Here is a 16113-nt window from a genome sequence, read left to right on the forward strand (position 1 = left end):
TAAGCTATTGATGTTATATTTATTCTTTGTATTTTCTAAGATTGTTGTATGTATTCTGATTTTAGTAGCCTGTAACCCCACTTCGATCCATTGGGAGAGGCGGGAAAACACAAATAAAATGTTGTTGTTGTTGTTATTATTATTATTATTATTATTAGCCCCTTTATTTTTAATGGGGCTCCAGCATACATGGGATTTCCCTTATGCAGGGAGTCCAAAATGAATCCCTGGCATAAGGGAAGGGCCCACTGTATATTTTATTGAAATTATTTAGTAGACCAACAAGACCATTTATTAAACAGACATAAAAAGGCAATGATGTGTTAAAATAGAGGAGTAGATGTAAGTGAATTAATGAATTAAACTATCTCTACTGCAGCACCCTGGTTAGAGAATATTTGAAGTTGTAACTATGAAGGAGGCAAAATAAAGGCACTAGCCTATCAAATGAGAACTCTACCTTCTCCAAAAGTGAAATTTTCCATCAATTCCAAATTTCTAGTATTGGAGAGAGTGCGAGATTGAAAACTCAGCACATCTAGAACTCATATTTGTTGTGTTTGCATTCCATTGGAAACTTTGCTTGTCCCTTTTACTTGGATGCCTAAACTCTATTTCTAAATGTGCAGGTGAAACTTTAAATTACTGCAGTGCTAGAAATCTGTGGAGCAAAGTGAGAAAAAAATCACTGTGTGATATAATTCTTATTTGGGGGCAACACCTTCATCCACTCTAAAGTTACATCCCTGGGAATCACTGCCTCTTTGGAAGTCAGATTACTGCTGATTGATTTCATTTCTGTTGCTGTCAATTTCTCTAAACTGTTTTAAATTTCTGAATATTTTAACTTGCTTTTTTATCTTTAAACCACACAGAAATATTAAGATTAAAAACAATAATAATCAGTGAATAATTATCAAAACACAGCATTTTCTAATACAATATTTTATAATTTAAGAAAAGGATCTATTATTTAATATGAGGTTATTACAGATTCTAAGCCAGAGAGTTCTAGTCCTTATCAATGGGGGGGGGGAGGGGGGCGGGATTCCATGAAATGCTGACATGACAGTTAAAGTGGAATGATAGTGCTATATGTATTATGTCTGAGAGGTCCCCAGGTTTGATCAGGATGTGTGGGGATATTCCTGAAAATTACATTGAATGCATAGATGATAGTAAAAGTAACACACTGGATACTTTCTAGAGCTGATTATTTTGAATGTTTACTTCTCACTTGATTTCTGGGTCCAATTCAAAGTGTTGTTTATTGCCTGTTAAATCGTGGGGCATAACATTAACTGCCGGAATGTTTAAGTCAGTAATTTAACCACTTTTCTGAGGAACTGTAAAGAATTTGTATGATAGGACTTCAATCCTATGTTTCTGATTCCATGGGACTTCCAAAATATTGCAAGATACAGGGGAAAAAAACATTATCCACAAGAGTGTTTTATGTGTGAAAAAGCAAGTGTGTTGCATGATCATTAATATCTATTTCACCATTTTTCTGCCTTAAAAAAGAAAGTGTGGTTATTAATTCGAATATATTTTTGAAAATGTTGTTTTCACTCTTCTCCCACCACAGGGTTAATGATATTGGCATCTCAGGACAATTTTGTATTTCAATAACAGTTGGCAACAGCTGCTGGCACAAATATTCCCTTGCAATGACTGGACCTCCTGTCATTTGAGGATTTATCCCAGACAACAAAAGATTACAGATTGAGAGGGAAGGACCATGCAAATAAGGGTTGACATCTTTGGAGCTTATTGCATGGGCCTTTGGGAATGGTCCCAGCAGGGAACGAAAGGGGGCGGGATGGGAACGGAACAGGGGCTAGCACCTGTTTTATCACACACAAGAACGCTACTAATGCTGCCAGAAGTACCCGTTCCATCCACATCCATCCCAGAGAGGGTAATTTTCAGGAAGTGTTTCAGAAGCATTCTTGAAAATCGCCTTCTCTGGGACAGGGATGTGGAATGGGTGGGTACATCCAGCAGCATCAGCGGTGTTCCTGCATGCTATAAAACACATGATAGCTTCATTCTGTTCCCCTCCACCCCTTTTCATTTTGCACCAGGACCCTTCCAAAGGCTGTGTGATAAGCTCCTATGCTAATGAAGGGATGCTCACAGCTGTGATGCAAAATACTAACTGACCAATTAGCTGGACGGCCCAGGAACTTCAAGAAACTTCTTCCAGAGTTTATAAAAGGCCTCTGGAGACATGTGGTCAAAATTGTTGTTTTGTATGGCCCATATGGCCTTGAATCTTCTTTGTCTGCCTGTCCAGCTGTTGGGCCATTTGCCCAGAGGCAGGCCTAAGGATGCTGGTTGAACTAGCAATGGAGGGGTGAGCTCCCAACATCTTGATCTATCAAGAATTCAAAGCCCATCTGGGATTGTAAGCAGTTAGATGTGTTAGAGTGTTTAGGCCCTTTTGGTTCTTTTAACCGGCTTGCCTAAAATGACTATGCTTTGAAACTTACATTTCTCTTCCTGAAGAAAGGAGGTCTTGTATAAGTGAATCAACTTTTCCCAAGTGTTCTTTGCTTTTTTTTCAAAAACTACACACAAGAAAGAATATTATGCATTTAGCGAAGACAAAGACCGAAGGATTTGTCAGAAGATGACTTCCGACTTAAAAGTCTTGCAAAGGCAACCTTGATCTCCTTGTTCTCATACTGTAAATCAAAGGATTCACATGGGCGGAAAAAAACAGCATACATTATAGTCACTATGAATCCAAATGGAAGGAGTGCTAGAGCTGGGCTTCAGTAAGCAAGGCATATGGTCAAGGAAAAACTAGAGACAACAGTGAGATGAGGGTATACAAGTAGAAAAGGCTTTTTTCCTCCCCAAAACAGAAGGCATTTCAGAACAGCAGTGAAGATTTCCACATAGCTCACAATAATGAAGGTAAAGCAACCAAACCAAACAACAAAAGTAAAGACTGTACTCCCTTCAATTTGATGTAAATCGAGCAGGCAAGCCTAAACTATCTGTGGGATTTCGCAGAAGAATTGATTGACAACATTAGGCCACAAGGGGTTCAAAAGTGCCACCAGTGTGTAATATGGCATTGAGAAGAGCAGCAAAACCATGCACCAAGAGCCATTTGTTTGCAGGCTCCCCTGTTCATTACCCTTTCATATTGCATGGATTGCAAATAGCAACATAGGATCATATGCCATAACACGTTAGGAGGGCAACATCCGATCCTGCCAAGAAAGCAAACAAGAGGACTTGAGCCACACATCCAGAATAGGAATATGTCTATCATTTGTGAATAATTAATCAAATATTTAGGGATATGACTGAAACAGAGCCCAGGTCTGAATGGCCAGGTTCATCAAGAAAAAGTACAAGGGGGTGTGAAGACGATGGTCAAAAGCTACTGCAGAGAAATGAGAAGGTTCCCTGATACAGTTGTAAGGTAAAAGATGAGGAATAAGATGAATGTAAAATCTGCAGTTCCGGATTGCTGAGAATTCAAGGAGCGAAATTCAAGAGACAGAAGATTGATTATCCATTTTCCCCAATAATACGTCATCTCTGAAGAAGAACAGAGAGGGAAAAAATTAAAATATGAGCCATTGATTTACCATGCAGGGGAGTTTGAAATCAAAGTGGCAATATTCTTTCAATACCAAAGTAGAAAATTTAATCTTCCCAAAACAAATTACCTTGTAAATTATTATATCTTTGCTATTTTCCTGAGGAATCTTACTCACAGCCCCAGTAATAATATTATAAATCACTCTCTCTTGTCCCTCCTTTACAGATGACTTGTGTCTTAATAATGTTCCCAACTAATTGTACTTATGGTTGCCATTTTTATCTTAGCATGGATAACTGCAAGTCACTGTGATATTTTAGTTCTGTGGTTCAGTAAAACACAGGATTTCAATAGTAGAAGCCAAGGATATAATCACCAAAAGAAAAATGTTTTGGCTCAAGTGAGATTGAGTTTAAATATTTATTTATTTATTATTTATTTATAACAACAACAATTTTTGATTAGTCCGAGACCGTATCAAGAAATGCACAATACAAATTGCAAACTACAAAATACAAGTATCAGTACATACCAAAATAAAACTTGGTCAACTCTAAAACTCATATAATTAAGTGAAAGTCAAAGGTTAGAGTTAAAATCAATACTAGCTTTACAAAAAGCAGATATAATAAATAAGGAGCAAAATAGATTGGACTAAAGTGTAGACAAACCACCTAAAACGAGTAGAGGAAATCTAAAACTAAAAAAAACTCATCTACATGACACGAGATCCCACTTTGTATGATAAACTGATCTCTTAAACTAGCAGCCTTACAACAGTGTGATGCGGCAGCTAAAGGCCAATGCATTTAGGCTGCATCAATAAAAGTATAGTGTCTAGATCAAGAAAAGTAATAGTGCCACTGTATTCTGCTTTGTCAGGCTCACCTAGAATACTGAGTCCAGTTCTGGGCACTACAATTCAAAAAGGACATTGAGAAACTGGGAGGTGTCCAAAGGAGGGTGACTAAAATGGTGAGGGTCTGGAAACCATGTCCTATGAGGAACGACTTAGGGAGTGAGGATGTTTAGCCTGGGTAAGGAAGGCTAAGAGGTGATTGATAGCCCTGTTTTTAATATTTGAAGGGATGTCAATTTGAGGGGGGAACAAGCTGTTTTCTGCTGCTTCAGAGAACAGGACCTGGAACAATGGATGCAAGCTACAGCAAAGACATTCCACCCCAACATTAGGAGGAACTTCTGACAGTAAGGGCTGTTCGACAGTGAACTACTCCCTCAGAGGTGTGGAGTTTCTCTTCTTGGAAATCTTTAGAGAGGACTGGATGGCCATCTGTCGGAGATGCTTTATTGAGAGTTCCTGCACAGGGGCTTGGACTGGATGGCCCTTGTGTCTCTTCCAACTCTATGTTCTATGAATCTAATAATTTTGCACATCACACTAGGTGTAAATTCTTTCCAGAAAGGGTGGGACAATTTAACCGTGGGATTCCAGTTGGTCATGTTAATCAAAAATGGTTGTAAGTAAAGGGATCTCTCCTAATCATATAAACAACTACAACACATATGTGTATGTCCTCTACACGCTGAAGCACCACAATAACATATTCTTTTGTGGTAAGGTATTTTTGAATTGCCCTGTTCTTACCATGGAGTTCATTTCAAATCTGGTTCTAGTCAAAGTGTTCTCTGGTCCTGTGTTAGGTGTGACCTAAGATTTTTCAAGACCAATACCGTTTTATTTTTAGATAACCACTTTGAGATTTACAGCCATCCAACTAGGCTATATCTAATTGCGCATTGATATCCCAGACCTTTGTTTTTATTAATTTGTTTGCATCCCGCTCTTTTCCCAGGACTGAGACTCAGAGCGCTTCACACGCATTAAAACAGTACATTAAAAACATTTTTTAAAAAAGTAATTAAAAAGGAATTAAATTATTACGGTATTAAAACAGATGTTATTAAAAGAATAAAAATATTTTAAAAGATAAAACTATGTGGTGTGTGGGGAGAGAGAGAGAGAGAGAAACTGTATCAAATTTTTAAAATGGTCCAATATCCCAGCCTGTCTTTATAGGATTTCTTAAATGTCTGTTTGAACAGGTAGGGTCTTCACCTGTCGGCAGAAAGCCATCAAGGAGGGAGCCATTCTGATCTCCCTGGGCAGGGACTTCCCGAGTCTAGGGACAGCCACCGAGAAGGCCCTCTCTCGTGTCCCCAGCAACCATGTTTGTAAAGGTGTTGGATGGAGAGAATGGCTTCTCCAGAGATCTAGAGTCCAGGGCGTTCATACCAGGAGAAACTGTCTGCCGAATAGTGTGGACCTGAGGCATATAGCCATATATGCTTTTATTGTGTAATTCAACACTCTCAGATTGGGTTTATATACCAGATACTTTGTAATATTAACTGCAGTTACCTCTCCTAACTCACAGATTGGATCTATGACTTCGACTATCCATGGAGGGCTACCTCCACTATTTCTAATGGGGAGTGTGACTGGCAGCACTCAACATTCAAGCAGTGAGGCTTGAATATGGGAGCCTTCATGGGTGTGTGTGTCCAGAATGGATCCCCTGCAAAAATGGAGGGCCAACTGTAGTTCCTTGTAAGTCCTAGAAAAATGAACTTGTTCTGCTCTTCTCTCAAAAGCAGCTTAGTAAATCTTGCAATTTCTAAAAGCCCATAGCAGCTATCCCATCAAGTCATCTTCCCATTCATATCTTGTGTTTATGGACCAAAGAACCAGAATGTCCCCCAGTGCAGCATTGAATGAAGTATCTGAATTTTTAGCTTTAAAGTTTGTTCAGAGCAAATTAAAGGCATTTAGGGATTTGTTCACTGCAGTTTAATTTTAATTTTCAATCCCTTCTCTCTCTCTCTCTCTTTCACACCACACACACACACACACACACTCATAAACATACACACTATATACAGTAATTTTTTCTCTGCATTTCTTACTACGTATTGGATTGTGGTGGCCTAGGGACAAGCAGTCCTAGAGGGTGATATTACATATCTAGCTCTTGTGGGGATGGGTTTGTTCATTTGTTTGTTGTGAGTTTGCTTTGGTGTCTGTTATCTGCAAAAAAAAAGTGAAACGGAAAGACCTGCTAGAGGCTTTGGATTTAAATTATTGCTTTGGCAGACTTTCTCAGGGTGGCAAAATATCAAAAATTCAGCCTGATTATTCAATGAGATAGAGAAAAATTCAAGGAAAGGAAGAACATGTTTGAGTAATGAACGTTTTGTCAGACTTCACTGCACTGTATGCCATTCTCTATCTTAATACATATCTTCATTTAGCTAATGAGCCTCCAAGTGGAAACAAATGTATCTATTTGAAGAACAGTTCAGCAAAGGTTATTCCTCCAACATGCTCTATAATAATAATAATAATTTTAAATTTATATTCCCACCTCTCCCTATGGATCAAGGGAGATTAAATCAAATAGTAAAATACAAATATAAAAATACATATATAAAACACTATAATTTTAATTAAAACATCATCTTAAAAATCCAAAAACATATAACCAGAGTAGAGCATTTTATCTTAAGATTTCCCATAAAGGTTCAGTTGGGTAAACCCGCAGAAGAGGTCTGTCTTAGAGCCTTATATACCTCCACTTACCTTAATCCATTGTGCCAATGTAAAATGCCATTCTAAATCAACTAAGCACAATTCTAAAGACATGGTTCTTTCAAGCAATTTAAATTGCAAGTAACTTTCAGAGAGAAAAACATGGAAAAAAATGACCAACATAAGGCAAATAAAGGAAGCTGCAGGTCTTTTAAAATAGGTTCAAAACACTCTGCGAGAAATAATCCAGTTTCAGACCACTTTAACTGCCCTGGCTCAAGCTTGGAATCCTGGAAATTATGCTTTCATGAGACATTTAGCTTCTCTGTAGATACTTTGGGTACCACAATAAATTATAATTCCCAGGATTCCCTAGCACTGAGACAGGTCAGTTAAAATAGTTTCAAAATGGTTATTTCTGAAGTGTGTGTTTAGGACCATAACTCTCATTCGTTTATAACCTACCGGATTGATCATAAATATTTCTTTTAGATCATGAAGACTTCACATGATGCTCTTCCCCATTGTGTTGAATGATGGTGACAATTTAAGCAAACTGACTTCTCTCCCACTGCCCTAGCAATGGGGATCTATGTGTAATGAAGATATGATCTTGGTACCATAGGATTAGGTGTTGTATATTCCTTGAGACATGGCCTCAAGAGCCCGCACCAAGGCGAGAAGAAGATCATTCCTACGGGAAAAGAGTATGTTCTAGTCTGGAAACTTCTGATTAATTAGTGGTTGATCCGTGTGAGAAAAAAATGAACAGACTCTTAAGTTTAAGGATAAATGACCCAGATCTCACCAATGCAGCATTGAAATGATATTTAAATTTGTGTTCAGTTTAATTTTTAGAATGAAAGCACTGAATGGGTTGTTAAACTACAGTTTGTTCATATTTTTAGTCTCATTCACTCACTATCACAAAAACACACAGTTACCAACACAAACACACACACACACAATTATCCAAAATGTTTTCATGATTTTTCCGTATATTTTCTTCTATGGATTGTGGTGGCATAAGACAGTGCAATTGTTTGCTTGTCTAGATACACCCCGCAAAGTTCTTGTAGTCGTAGGGGCTGTAGAAGCAACCCAAGGGGCAACATGCAGCCACTAATTTAGTTGCCAGATTGAGGCCGCGGGCCACTGTATGCCCACGCCCTGACTGAACTCCTGAGAGTGCAAAAGGAGCCCCAAAATGCACCTCCTTTTTGCGCCCTCTAAAGGGCATCAGGCAACGGTGGCACGGCTTTGAGATGTCTCTTTTGGTGCTGCATCATGGAGATGCGAGCGCCAGGGTCACACTGTGATGTGCGTGCTGTCTAGAGGGGTGCACCACATGATGGGGTGAGGGGGCAGAGTCACAGCATCCAGTGTGAGGATGCGCGCCACTATGACTCTGGCCACAGGTCAACACTTTTGTGCCAGTCTGTACTGCACCTAAGTCCTCCTCCACTTTAAGTTTCATAAAGACTGGTGAAAAGCAGATCTACTTGACCTAAGTCTCACTGTGCCAACACTACTGAAATATGAATTCACTTCAAGTTCTTTACATTCATGTTGGGGTGGGATTGGATGGAGAACTTGCTCTCTACTAATTGCGGTAACACTAGGTTCAGTTTATTTTGGTAAATTATAGTTTTCCCACACTGTCAGATCATTGAATCCAGTCGGGGAGAAATAGTGATTTTGAAACCGTCCTTTTGGTGGAGAGGAGGGAAGGGTTTCTAATTAGCCTACAGTATATTTTATCCTTAAATCCATGGCATTTTAACCTAAATACAAAAGGAAGAGATTATAAAATAGATCTTGATCAAGACTGCACATTCATATATCCCATGCCCAGTTAGCCAACATGATTCCCTTTTTAAAGTTAATCCGACTATCTGAAAGATTTTGTTTCCCTACACAAACCATTCTTAGATTGTATGCCATGGGCAGGTTTACGTTATCTATTTTATTGGTTGCCATGCACAACGCTGTGCAATATATACCGCACTATATATAAATAAAGCATAACTAATAATAGTAATTCTACATTTTAAGATGTTTGAGGGTGCTTTCTCTTGGTTACACCTTTGTTCTTCTCTTTCCCTGCATTTGTGTGTTTGTGTGAATGAAAGCAAACCAACACAAATCCTCCAAGTTTGTCCTGGATCCAAGAAGATTGTAGTTCATGACTGACTGAATGCTTCATTTATACTTTATACTATGTCTGTTGCGATCCGGCCCGACATTACTAGATACTCATACTTCTGTTAAAGGGAAATTCTAATAGAGAGAGTAATTGAAGAGAAACAGGAAACACTTTAGAATTGAAGAGATTCAGGGGAGGAATTGACTAAGGCCTAATTTGTAACAAGTGAAGTGCTGTAAATAGCGGAATCATACCAATCTGTGTACAGACCTTGAAATCTAAAAGTAAGTAACATCTGCCTGTAAATAAAGTTTATTTTGATTCTTGTTTCCAAAAGAGAAGTGGTTTGAATGATTTTAGAATAATAACAGATAACATGCTATGAATAATAATATACAAGTAGGAGACAGAATATGGGGACCTCAAACTTAATCCATTTGAGGAAGAGTGTAATGGGGGCAATGACTTGCATACATCAGTTGGAAATGACTTGCATACCAACAACAAACCTAGATTCAAAACCTGGATGCTACCTGGCCCCCTAACCAAAGATGATTCTGTCCTCTGCTAGAGATCCTGATAACAGTTTTCTAACTCGAACAAAGAAGCTCAAATATTTTGCTCTTGATATATTTTAAGTTTGCTTTGTTAGTCACTTCATTTAGACTTATTTTATTATTATCACTATGATTATAGATTTAAACAGCACTGTACATACAATTAGTAAAAACAAAAAAAAATTTAAACCTGCCCATGGCATACATGCTACAAAATAATAACATAATACATATAAAATAATACATAATAATACAGGAAAGGTTTTCAATCTATAGGCAGGCAACAAATTACATTCGTAGAACACAAATGTGTGTTCTACGAAGAAGTGGAAGTGGAATTGGGCTGAGTTCAACTTTTTCCCAAGCTGTTTCTTTTGTATTTTTCAAAAACTACAGACAAGAAGGAATATGTCATGCATTTAAGGAAGCCAGTAGAAAAGGATTTGTCAGAAGATGACTTCAGACTTAAAAGTCTTGACAAGGCAACCTTGATCTCCTTGTTTCTATACTGTAAATCAAAGGATTCAGCATGGGCGGAAAAAACAGCATACATTATAGTCACTATGAATCCAAACTGGACAAGGAGTGCTAGAGCTGGGCTTCAGGTAAGCAAGGCTACAGTCAAGGAAAACATAGAGACAACAGTGAGATGGGTACACAAGTAGAAAAGGCCTTTTTTCTCCCAGAACAGAAGGCATTTTCAGAACAGCAGTGAAGATTTCCACATAGCTTACAATAATGAAGGTAAAACAGCCAAACCAAATGACAATCTAAATCTGTAACTCCCATTTCACATTGATATAAGTCAGAACAGGCAAGCCTAACTATTGTGGGATTTCACAGAAGAATTGATTGACACATTAGAGCACAAAGGGGGGTTACTAAAAGTGCCCACCGCGGTGTGTTGTGTCTTGGCACTTGAGAAGAGCGGCAACCATGCAGCAAGAGCCATTTGTTTGCAGGCTCCCCTGTTCTCTACCCTTTCATATTGCAATGGATTGCCGATTAGCAACATAGCGATCATATGCCATAATAGTTTAGGAGTATCAGATCCTACAAAGAAAACAAACAAGAGGACTTGAGCCACACATCCAGAGTAGGAAATATGTCTATCATTTGTGAATAAATTGATCATATATTTTGGGATTATGACTGAAACACAGCCCAGGTCTTGAATGGCCAGGTTCATCAGAAAAAAGTACAGGGGGGTGTGAAGACGATGGTCAAAAGCTACTGCAGAGAAGATGAGAAGGTTCCCTGATACAGTTGTAAGGTAAAAGATGAGGAATAAGATGAAGTGTAAAATCTGCTGTTCCCGGATTGCTGAGAATTCAAGGAGCAGAAATTCAGAGACCGAAGATTGATTTTCCATTTTCTCCCAATGAACCATGTCATCTCTAGGAGAAGAACAGAGGGGAAAATTAAAATATGAGCCATTGAATTTATCATGCAGGGGTTTGAAATCAAAGTGTCAATGTTCTTTGAAATACCAAGGGAGGATTTGTAAAAACAGTATTATTTTCAACTTCCAAAAAGAATATTACCTTGCAAATTATTATACCTTTGCTATTGTTCCTGAGGAATATTCTATCACATCCCCAGTAATAAATAATAGTAAATCACTATCCCTTGATCTCTCATTAACAGATGACTTGTGTCTTAATAATATTTCCAACTAATTCTATTTTATGGCTGCATGCTTGATCTTAGCATTGATAATTGCAATATTGATACTTTAATTCTATGGTGATATTTTAATTCTATGGTTCAGTAAAACACAGGATTTCAATATTGATATATTCATTCTATGATTCAGTAAAACATAGGATTTCAATATTAGACGTCAGGGATATCATCACCTAAAGTAAAATGTTCTTGACCCAAAAGTGCAATATGCCTTTATTGTTGTGCTTTATTAGTCTTAGATGAGGTCTATATATATTAGATAGCTTGGAATAACTAGTGCTTTATGAAGCCCCAGAAAAATGAACTTGCTCTGCTTTTTCTTCAAATACAGCTTAGTAAATTTTGCCACCCTCCCATTCTTATCTTGCGTTTATCAACCAAAGAAACAGAATGTCCATAAGTGCAGCATTGAATTGAAGTTTCTGAATTTATAGCTTTAATGTTATGTTCACATCAAATTAAAGGCTTTTAAGGGATTTGTTCAGCTGCAGTTTATTATTAATTTTCCATCCCTTCCCCTCAGAAACACACACAAACACACGTCCACACTCATAAACACACACACATATATAGTAATATTTTCTCTGCATTTTCATACTATTGGATTGTGGTGGCCAAAGACAAGCAGTAATTTGCTTGCATAGATACATCCCCACAATTAGTCTTCCACAATTCATGTTTCCTAAAGAACTGAGAGGTCAAGCAAATCTTCTTGCCAAACTACTGATGAGAGGAATTCACTGCAGGCTTTTTACATGCACTCCAAAAATACACTTAAAAAGGCAAGACTTCCTCCAATAGGCAAAATATCAAAAATTCAGCCTGATTTATTCAATGAGATTGAGAAAAATTCAAGGAAAAGAAGAACATGTTTGAGGCGTGAAAGTCAATGTCAGACTATCCCTGCAGTGTGTGCCATTCCCTTACGTATATTAATTAATACTTATCCTTCAATTTTTGATGCCTTCATATGGAAAGAAATAATGTCTAGGAGAACAGCTCAGTAAAGGTTCTTCCTCTAACATGCTCTTGTTATACCTCCATTTATCTTAATCCATTGTGTCAAATGTAAATATGCCATTCTAAATAACAATAGACATACTTTTTAAAAGACATGGGTTCTTTCAAGCACTTTAAACTGCAAGGAACTTTTAGGAGAAAAACATGGAAAATATATGACAAACAATCAAGCCAAGTAAAAGGAAAACTGCAGGTCTTTTAAGGTAAGGTTCAACACACACTGCAGAAATAATCCAGTCTCCGACCATGTCAACTGCCCTGGCTCAAAGCTAGGAAATCCTGGGAACTATGGTTTTATGAGACATCTAGCTTCTCTATCAGAGAGTTCTAGTGCCACAATAAACTATATTTCCCAGGATTCCCTAGCATTGAGCCAGGGCAGTTAAAATAGTTTCAAAATGGATTATTTCTGAAGTGTGTTTAGGACCATAACTTCTATTCCTTTAATAACTTACTGGATTTATCATGAATATTTCTTTTAGATCATGAAGACCTCAAATCGATGCTCTTCTCCATTGTGTTAGATGATGAATGCAATGTATGCAAACTGACTTCTCTCCCACTGCCAAAACTATGGAAATCTATGTGTATTAAAGGTATGAATCTTGGCACCACAAAATATAGGTCTTGTATGTTCCTTGAGACATGGCCTCAAGAGCCCAATACAAGGCAGAAGAAGATCAATCCTAGGGGGAAATAGTATTTTCTAGTCTAGAAACTTCAGATATAATTAGTGGTTGATCCAAGTGTGAAGAAAGAAAAAGAACAGAATCTTCCGTTTATGGATAAATGAACCACAATGCTCACCAATGCAGCATTGAAATGATATTTAAATTTGTGTTCAGTTTAATTTAGATTGAAAGCACTGAATGGGTTTGTTAAACTGCAGTTTGTTCATATTTTTAGCCTCATTCACTCACTATCACACAAACACACAGTTACACACAAACACACACACACTCACACAAACACATTATCATAAATGTTTTTTATAAGTTTTCCCTTTCTTTTTTATTAGCTTTTTATTACTTAATCGTGCATATTATCATATATCACATATAATATATATTATATATATACATACATAGACAAAACTCAATAACAAAGAAAACACAAAGTTATAACATATTTCACATATATCGTGTTATTCCTATTCTTAATCCAAAAGAGTAGTCTTCTAGAGCCTCATTATTATGTTTCGCAGAGAGTTTCTTTCTTTTTTCTTTCTTTCTGCTGAGCTTATCCAAGAATAAAGACCAAACCCCCCCTTAAAGTTGTAGAACAATAAAACATCTAATTCCTACTTACATAGCAACTTATATACTTTTACAAAGCATATACATCTTTTACTTTCTTTGGTTAGTTTCAAGTATTAAGGATATATTCTCAGTCACCCTAATATTTCTTATAGAAGCCAGTCCTTGTTGATACCAAATTTCTTCTCCCAGAACTGTAACAGCGGGAGCCATTCCTCAGTTACTTTGTCATTAGGTTTGTCATTAACTAGAGCTGTAACCCTGTCCATTTCTCTTAGCTCTTGTATTTTCAAAACCATTCATCCAAATTAGGTGTGTCCTCTTTTTTCCAGTTTTTAGCTATCGTCAGCCTTGCAGCAGTTATTACATACAATATTACCCTCCAGTATTTTTTTCTATATCCGTACAAAGCGATGATGTTACGTTTAATAGGTAAAGCTCTAGTGACATTTCAAATTGTATCTTAAAGATCTTTTGAATGACTGAGTGTACTTCCATCCAGAATTTTTTGATTTTGCTGCAGACCCACCACATATGGAATAGGGAACCAGAATTTTCTTTGCAACACCAACATTTCATGTCAGGGATCTTATATATATATTTTTAAGTTTCAAAGGTGTGAAGTACCATCTGTTTGTTATTTTCAGATGATTCTCTTTTAAATCCTGTGATGCAGTGAACTTTTTTGTGCTTCTCCAAGCTTTCAGCCAGTCATCATATGGTATTGGATGCCCAATATCCTGAGCCCATCGTATCATATGGTCCTTTATTATCTCTTTTTCTAGGTCTCTTTCTAACAGAATTTTATAAAATTTTGCTACCTTCTTTTTATCTGGTTTCCACCACAGATTGTCTAGATCGTTAATAGTTGTTTCAGTCCCTCTGGTTTTAACATCTTCTCTGAATTTCTCTCTTATTTGCATATATTTGAGCCAGTTTAAATTCACTCCTTCTTTATTTAGTACCTCATTGTGTTTGATCTCCATTCTACCCATTACACTAACATTTATTAAATCTTTATATCTATGCCATTCTACATTACTTTTTCCTTTCCTGAAAAACACTTCCTGGGTTGAAACCCATAGGGGAAGTTTATTATAAAATATATCTTTGATTTCCCTCCAAGTTGATATAAGAGCTTTTCTTATTGGATGTGTCTGAAACTCTTTATAAGAGACTTGCTCTTCATACATCAGATATGCGTGCCAACCGTGCTTCAGACCCTCCCCTTCCAAATTCAGTAAATTCATATCTTCCAATTTTATCCAATCCTGGATCCAACACAAATTACAAGCCCACATATATAATTTCATATCTGGCAAGGCATAGCCTCCTCTCTCTATAAAGTCCTTCAATACATTCCATGTGATTCTTGGTTTACCTCCCTTCCAAATAAAATTTCTCAGATCCTTTGTCCATGCCTTTATCAGTCCTTCCTTAACAACTATTGGTAAATTATTGAACAAAAACATAACTTTGGGGAGGATGGACATCTTAATGATGGTGATTCTTCCTAAAATTGATAGATTTAGTTTGTTCCATTTAATTAAATCTCTAGATATTTCTTTCCATTTAGGTTTATAATTGTTTTCAAAAAGATTGGAGTTCTTATTTGTAAGCCAGATACCAAGGCCTTATTAATATTTTCTTGATTATTTATTATTTTATTGTTAATTTTAATCCCCTAAATTATTTTAGCTTTTTTGTCCTTTCTTAGTTTCATTGCAAGCCATCTACCAATCTTGTTAGCATTTTCAAAACTTTTTTGTTTTGCCTTTTTCAAATCAATTGCTAATTCCTCTGTGATGTTTGTTTGGAGTTGTTTTTGTATGAACTTGATTTTATTAAGTATTTCCTTGTTTTTTGCTTGATGTCTTAATTTCTCTTCACTCTCTTTTAGTTCTTTTATTAACAGTTCCTGTTTTCTTTGTCTAATCTTTTTTACAGCACTTGCTCACTGAATGAGTAGGCCTCTCATTACCACCTTACATGTGTCCCATGTTGTTTTCATTAACATACCATCAGTATCATTTTCCTCAAAAAAGCACATTTCCTTTTTCATTTTATTAACAAAACACACTTCTTTTAACAGGTCTTCCCTTAATTTCCAATCGTAGTTACCCTTATATTTTTCTTGTAATTCTATTAAATTGTGGTCTGAGAGGGTTCTAGTCATGATTTCCATTTTATCAACTCTTGTTATCAATTCACTAGATATTAGAAATAAATCGATCCTTGAGTGTGAGTTGTGGCAGTCTGAAACAAAGGTAAAACCACTCTTATTCTGGTGTAATTTAGGCCAAACATCTATAAGGTCCTGATCTTTTATCAATTCA

This window comes from Sceloporus undulatus, chromosome 6 (genome assembly GCF_019175285.1).
Source record: "Sceloporus undulatus isolate JIND9_A2432 ecotype Alabama chromosome 6, SceUnd_v1.1, whole genome shotgun sequence".
NCBI lineage: Eukaryota > Metazoa > Chordata > Lepidosauria > Squamata > Phrynosomatidae > Sceloporus > Sceloporus undulatus.